This window comes from Octopus bimaculoides, chromosome 12, assembly GCF_001194135.2.
Source record: "Octopus bimaculoides isolate UCB-OBI-ISO-001 chromosome 12, ASM119413v2, whole genome shotgun sequence".
In the NCBI taxonomy this organism is placed as follows: domain Eukaryota; kingdom Metazoa; phylum Mollusca; class Cephalopoda; order Octopoda; family Octopodidae; genus Octopus; species Octopus bimaculoides.
The window spans coordinates 67,386,541-67,394,579 of record NC_068992.1 but is presented as its reverse complement, the minus strand read 5'-3'; the positions used below and the strand labels follow the sequence as shown (position 1 = coordinate 67,394,579).

The following is an 8,039-nucleotide window of genomic DNA, read 5'->3' as shown; positions in this document are numbered from 1 at the left end:
ATATATATATATATATATATATATATATAGGAACCTCAACAAGAATGTGATGAACCTCCTATTAAAAGGTTTCAAGTTTACCCCGACACCCACCCCTAATCTCCTTGAACTGAAATCCGACATTGAACACTTCAACCGTCACATCCGAGAATTCTTCAGCAATAAAGATTTAAATGATGAATCAATAGTCAGAAATTGGTGCAAATTACTGACTTCAGCTTGTTGGCCAGCAAAGCACCATATCTTACATTGTTAATCGTATACCCCTTTTTCCAGAGAAATCGGATCACTGCTATTTGTTCTTCTTTGGTCCACTTTGCTAGTGGAACGGCCATGCTTACACTTGTAAAGCCAAAAAGAAAATGGCGCGATCAGGCTCAAACATCGATAACGTGACTAAAATAGTACCAACTATAAGCACGTATGCGTAGAAGTCAGTGATGTTATGACGAATGTGCAGATAACTTTTGACTTCACCTCTTAGCATATCTAATTTTTAATTTCAGATGAATTCTATGTAAAGAATATTCTACGTTTACCCTCTCATTCCTGGGTCTACCCCGTCGTGCCAATGTAAAGGCAATTTTATTTCATCACTTCAAACTTTCATTACAATTGCCTCACAAATATCCATAAACATTAATCTTCAAATATAATTTAACTATTCTAATGAATAATCGAAATATAATAAAGCAGTCACGTTCTGTGTATCTAAGAATGCCGTATTTGTTTAACAAATATTAAAAAATAATTTTTTTTAACAAAAGCTATTAATATGGCTGCATTTCTAAAAAGATATCTTTATAGAATAATTCGGATATTAAATGTTATAATATTTGCTTAAATTTTCGATTTTGTTCTTATATAAAATTTTAACTTTCTATTTGTTTGAATAATTGCAAATTAAAATGCTTGAATATAATTAAAATTTCCAACTCCACGCTTCCTTACATTCTTCCGTCCATAAACTTCACTATTTTCTATCGAATACTACTAAAACCGTCATTTATCATATTTTCTCCGTTTGTCTTCTATGTTTAAGGCTTCATAAATCTCTTTACTTTTGTTTGCCTCATATCTAGGGCACCATCCGTTGCACTGTTTCTCTTTCTCCTATTGAATATTAAGGTCTGAGTTACCATATTATCTGTCTTACTGAATATTAAAGGATCCGTCTAACCCATTTTATCTGTTGAACATTAGACATTCAGTATACGTGTTCTTGTTTAATGAATAAATATATTCCACTATTTATTTCAACTAATGAGACTAATGACTATTTCACGGAATTAATAGAAATCCTATTCGGTTATTCTTGAAAACTTTATCCAAAAAAACTGAAAGCATAGCCAGTGTAGTGTCTGTATCAAAAGATGAGTCACTCATCCCTATACATCGAAAAGGGAAGGAAACAGCAATACGATGATTACTTAATGCGCTTTATATATATACTTTACTATACTTCATGCACAGTTTTATAGACTTCATGCACAGCATTCATACAATAAATATTCGCACTTATTTTTCCCATAAAGAGAAAAACAAATTACCTTATAAAATTTACATGGTCACACTTTCATATCTAGAAAACAAAAAGTCTATAGCGAAAGAAATTACTTTATATGTAATATATAGGGGTAAAGATTTCACGGGGGTAAAAATTTAATGCAACATGGCATACTCTGAAAATTACAACGTTGGTAACTTATAAGCGAAAGCGATGGGTCAGATCCAATACACATTTCAATTTTCGTGAGCCTTTCAATCCAATACTTCTTTGCAAACTATGTTCTTTGTGTATGTTCTCGTCTTCTTCTCTCTTGTTTGTTAGTGCTAACAACTTTAACTTTCTCATCAGATAATTTGCGAGCCTTTGAGAATGCAACATATAACTGACCATGGGTGAATACAGGTTCAGACAAGAAAAACCCCACTTTATCAAATGTCTGCTTTTGTGATTTATTGATAATCATTGCATATGTTAGGTGAACGGGAAACTGATTTCGTTCTAAAGTGAATGGCAACTTTGGGATGTGCTTGCTTTAAATGATAGGAGGTATAAAAGAAACATATTTTTTTACTGTGCACTCACCATCGCCACCTCCACGAACACCACCATCATCATCTATCTCTCTCTGCCTGTCTTTAATCTCACCATCAGAACATCACCCCTTTGCTAAAATTATATTCCTAAGTCTCTATATCACTACCATCAACTAACATTTTTAACAGTCCCACTACCACATGTCATGGACGCTTCTCTCTCCAGGTTTTCTCTCTCCCCCTTAATATTTCTCTCTCTTTCTGCCTCCCTCTTCCCTTTGTCCTCTTTCTCTCTCTTTTCTTTCTCCCTTTTTCTCTACTCACGTGAAGGCGTTACCGACGGGCTAAGTAACGCACTGACAAGCAGAGTTATTATAAGATATTGTTTCCGCTGTTAAAAGCAGCGTTTAACTCATCGCCAATCATTTAGGTACGTAAACTTTAATTATTTGTTAGTGCATTTGATACCACTTTAAATGAAGTTTAAGAGAGGCATGCATGAAATATGAAAAGCTCTATCGTGTAGTAGGAGTTTGTATTATGTCACCTGCCGTACCTTCTTTGTATGAACCAAGTAAATTACTCACAAACAGTGCAATATACCAAAATGTGAATTATTTAAAAATATATTTTCTTATAAATCGTGGTAGAGTGGATCTATTTTGCCAATATCAATTAACAACGTAAAATGCTTTCTTTAACTGTGCCGCAGTCAGCCAAAACACTTTACTGCTACTCTATAAAAATAGTTATGTATGGACTAAAAAACAAGTTGATTATTTTGTATATTTCATTTGTTAACTAATTAGATAAATTAATAAGGTCATGGAAAATGTGACTTGGCTACTGCTATCCCAACGGCATTTACTCCATAGAATATTAATAAAATAGGTTTTGTCTAGAAATACTAGTCATTTCATTATTTGCGTATTTATTAATCATCCTTGAAATATTAATGTGTAATAATGAGAATATTTAATATCTATAGTTTTGTGTGAAGCTAATCACCATCATTTTACGATTGTCCTTTGTTTTTAGTCTCACATATAAAACTGTACAGGGGCTTGACTTATTTAACTAAAACGCCACTGGTGTGCCGCCAATATGAAACCTCCAGCCTCTGCTTTCAGTTCTGAGCTTCTCAGCCGCTCATGAGTTGTTGCTTGGTCTACATCAGCATTTCGACTTTGAAGTATATACTGTCCACGAAGAAGCGTCTGGTTCCACCGTCTCTCAATTTGCTTCTGCTCGTTCTTTTTTGCTGTTGGATCCGTTATGATAATGTATTTGCAGTGGTTTCAGATTCTTCATCTAAATCAGGGTCAATGCCAAGTTCCCTTACGAATTTGAAAGCTTCCTTGACAATGGAATTTGATTTTTTGCTGCTCTCGCGTTTGCACACAAGCCGCAGCATCCACTCCCTGTGTTCATTGCTCTTGTGGAGGTCTTATAGCATCTATTATTATTGTTATTATTACCATCATCATCATCATTATTATTATGGCAAGACGCCTTTACGGCCAGCTCTAATGATTTTAGTTAATAAGCTCAAAATGACGGAAATTGTTTTCTTCACTTGGATTATTCAGAAGACATTTTGGATACTGTTAGATTTTAAATCATATTGACATAATGAAAACAAATTCGGATTTTTCTCAATACTTAGTTGTCTCTTTGGAGATTTGTTTGCAAATATGGAGACTCTTACTATAATTGCGGTATCCGCCCAAAACCAATAAGAAGAAATGTTGCCATTGAGCTCCAATAAATTAACTGAAAATACCATCGCCAAAAACAAATATATAGGACATTAAACAGATGAACATAGAAAAAATACACTAACGGCCGTTTAACAAAAGGATACGACTATTTGATCGTACAGCAAGCAAGATAAACAAACAATAACACATAGATTCTGCCAAGTGATGCATTAATGAAATTACAGATAGGCGTATTAAAGTTATTGTGTGTCATTGAATTACTAAGATCTGTTGAATATGTCACATTCCGCCTCTAAATTTTATGATTATAACAGGTATTTAATGTCAGAATTTGCAGATGACTGGAGATGACAGTTGAAAGTCAAGAAGGGGAGAGACGGAGGAGAGTGATGTGATGACGAAGAAAGAGGGTGATAGCGTCTCACCCGTTAGCGTTGCTATTACAGTGAAAAGACCAGCATCAGCGCCAACATCACAAACAAAAACAACAAGGCTACCGCCGCCACCACTGCCACTACTACTGCGAGCAACAACAGCAGCACCGAGCAGGATCACAGCAACAACAGCGACAGCAACATGAATGACAATAACCTTTCTTAGGAGAAACGGGAAAGTGTTTTACTAGGAAAACGAAAACACGTCCTTCACACCACCACCACCAACAACAACAAAACAACAGCGACAGCATCGACAAGAAATCCAACAGACATGGGTGGAACACTCCTTCGACAGATTTTCGTGAAAATTTGTAGGTGTGGCTGTGTGGTCAGAAGTTTGCTTCCCAACCGCATGGTTCCGAGTTCAGTCTCACTGCGTGGCATCTTAGGCGGGTGTCTTCTACTACAGCCTTGGGCTGACCAAAGCCTTGTAAGTGGACTTGCTAGACGGAAATAGAAAAGAAACCTGCCGTATATATGTGTGTGTCTTTGTGTTAATGTGTGTGCCCCATCACAGCTTGACAAGCGGTGTTAGTGTGTTTACGTCCTCGTCAACTACTGGCTCGGCACTAGACACCTGTAGAATAAGTACTAGGCTTAAGAAATAAGTCCTGGATTCGATTTGCTAGTCTAAAACTGGTCCTGACGGTGCTCCAGCACGGCCGCAGTCAAATGACTGAAGCAAATAAAAGAGAGAAAGAATAAATGTTTGACGATCTTGCACTGCCACCTGGCGATAAAGATCAGGTCATAAAATGAACTGCGACTTTTAAGCGTCTGAATAATAAGACCAGAAGGATCGAAAAATCAAACTTTTACACAGGCAGTAAATTGCTTGAAAGATAATTGTGGTTCGATTTGGAACGTGAGGAGAGGAAAAAATTTCTGATCTCTCGTTGCTATGTGCCTCCGTAGCTAAACGTCCAGTATCTCGGGATAATATTGGATGAGTATGGTGTTATTTTGAAATTGAAATCTACCCCGAAACAAAATTAGTTGTCCGTCGGGGAGGAAGCGGAAATGTTGTTGACTGCTGAAAACGCCTATAGGCGGCGTCGGACTTTAGACCGACAGATCAGTTAGACTGCTCTGGTTCAAGTTTGGACACAACCTCCAGGTAGATAAGAAATTGGAGAAGGGTATAAACAAGGTAACCAGATTTACCCAGAAATGGTCTAAGAGAAAGCTGTCCCCGAAAGGTCGGAGAGAGAGGTGGCGAATGCCTACATGCCACAGTTATTATTCATCGCCTGAGCATCGTGCTTTACCCCGGTTACGGCTTGACCTGTTTGGAGCGTCTCTCATTTAATTATTTGTGGATAAGTTGCGTGCCAATGGGCAAGCTGTCAGTCTGCTGCCAGCATCCTCTAAGTGGCCGATTATACACACAGTGGCTTCCAATGCGCAGACACGATCTCAGGTTGTGCTACCTACAACGATGGGCGTGTGTGAGCTTTGTTTGTGAGGCACGCCTTCCTGAAGCTCCTTTCCGTGACCGAGTTGCAGGCCTAGGCGAAGAAAAGCCCGAAAGTAGGCGTCTGGTTCCTTGAGTGTCGTCAGGTGCTCACAGACTTCTAACAGTTGAGTAGTAGGATCGGAGAATGTCCTGCTTTAGTAATATACAGAGGTTTAATGGACGTTAAGTGTGACGTCGTTCTAGAGGAACGACTGGGCGTCGACGAAAACGAACTAGGTAGTGTGTTCCAGTGAACCTTCCGGTCATGGATAATGTTCACATGTCGTGGGCCTTGCAGGGCTACTGGTGGAGCGCTACTGGTCCGAGATAAACTCTATAACCATGGATGTGCTACCCGACAATCTTGTACGAGGGGCGCGCAACACGACGAAATCGTTTTGCAGACACTCGTCCAGATTGCGCGCATTATTGATTTGCGTGGTTATGTAGAACAGCTGCCGTCGCATGTGGGATGGATACGTCTATCGGCCGAGTCTATTGTGATGATTGCACTACCACCGTCGTGTAATCAGGCATGTAAGGTAGTTTTTTTTTTTTTTAGAGAGAAAACCTTACAAAACAAGAGTAATACAACACATACATTGGGCTGCGCGTTGAATGCACACAGCAAAATGTAGTAGAAGTAGGAGAAGTAATATCAGTGAATATATATATATATGTGTGTGTGTGTGTATGTATGTGGGGGTGTGTGTATGTGTGTGTGTGTGTGTGTGTTTGTGTGTGTGTGTGTGTGTGTGTATATACACACACACATACACACAAATAAGAGGACGGCTGTATAGAAAGAGAGAGAGGAGGGAAATGAATACCTCTAGATATATTTTCATCGGTGCTCTATATTGCTGGTTTCAATAGGAATATTACTACGACAAATATACCAAATGGAAAACAATTGGAAAGAGTTATACTTCTATTGTCAACAACGAGATTTATGCTGACGTCACAATACACGGTTGCACTTAATCAAAAACTAAATTGGCTTTATCATATTAGAAATACTTTTTGCAGTAGTTGTATTTCCTGACTTGTTTTCACCTACGCTGTAGCCTTGGAATAAATTTGCAATCATCTAATCATCTTTGACGACATGAAGATGGTAAGCTTGGAAGAAATTAACAGACTTTCCTACCACGATTCTATTCAATGCTTCTTCAGGGATAATAGCATGATGCACAGAATTATAACCAAATGAAAGATATTAAAAGTCGACATTAAATTAAATTTGCAACAGGAATGTATACAATATCAGGTCAGTTGGAAAGCAATAATTACATGTATATATCTTACACAGCTTTTCATATTTTATACAGTATAGTCTATATATATATATATATATATATATATATATAGGCACACCCACACACACACACACACACACACACACATATATATATATATATATATATAAACATAGATACATAAATACGCGCGTAAAATATCATTTGATGTATCGAACTTTTCATATCTCTCCTCTAGTTACCTCAATTTCATATCATTAAACAGTTGAGAGATAAATGTCTAACAAGATAATTACAGGTAAAAAAAATTCTTCCATGATCAGCTCACCTCCAACATTGAATACAATTAAGTCTATAGTCTGAACGCACAAGTGAACTTATCTTTATTCATATTCATTTATAGCGTATTAAATCAGCTCTTTCTCTTTGTGACATGCATATGAGTGTGAAGGAAACTAATGTGTATGAACATTAATAAATCGTTGAGTGATTTTCTGCCGAAAGAGGTATGAATGCATGGAAATTAGGAAAATTGGCTCACTGATTTCCATAAAGACTTGGAATGAATGGTGACAGGCAGCAGCTTATTATCGTTAATATCTGGAAGAAAATTTAAAGTATGATAAATCATCGTTCTAGAAAGTCACCTTTTAATATTAAGGTATCGGATATAGGACAAATATGTACAAATTACTACATTTATGCAATACTAGTAATAGAGATATGGGAAAATGCGTACGCCCTTTAATAATTTCTAGATATTATTCAGCCATAAATAATAACTTCTCTCCCAATTCAAGGAGACTCCTATAACATTCCTTATGGCAAAACGTCGCCATTGAATATATACTTGTGATACGAAGAAGTGAAAAACGCGAACCGGAAGTATTATACGAATCACACACAATGGCAGACACCATGATTAACTCCGCTACTCACTTCAGCCATCTGGTTGCGACCATTATTTCTTTGCCAGTTAGAGAGACCCGATGGCGATGTTGACACTCCGGAAACCATTTCCGTACAAATAATTTGGTTATTGTTGTATCGTGTAGTTCTTAAGTTTATTGTAAGCCGTAGATGATATATTTCAGAAGACACACACACACACACACACAAACAC

The 8,039-nt window shown here is 37.2% G+C and overlaps 1 long non-coding RNA gene across 1 annotated transcript in view; it reads right to left on the bottom strand.

Moving 5' to 3' along the window:
• Positions 1–8,039, bottom strand: part of LOC128249172 (uncharacterized) — a 60,930-nt gene that overhangs the window by 33,121 nt on the left and 19,770 nt on the right. The window contains exon 2 of the long non-coding RNA XR_008265268.1: positions 7,458–7,516. This is a non-coding gene — a long non-coding RNA (uncharacterized LOC128249172). The remainder of the gene's footprint in view (positions 1–7,457; positions 7,517–8,039) is intronic.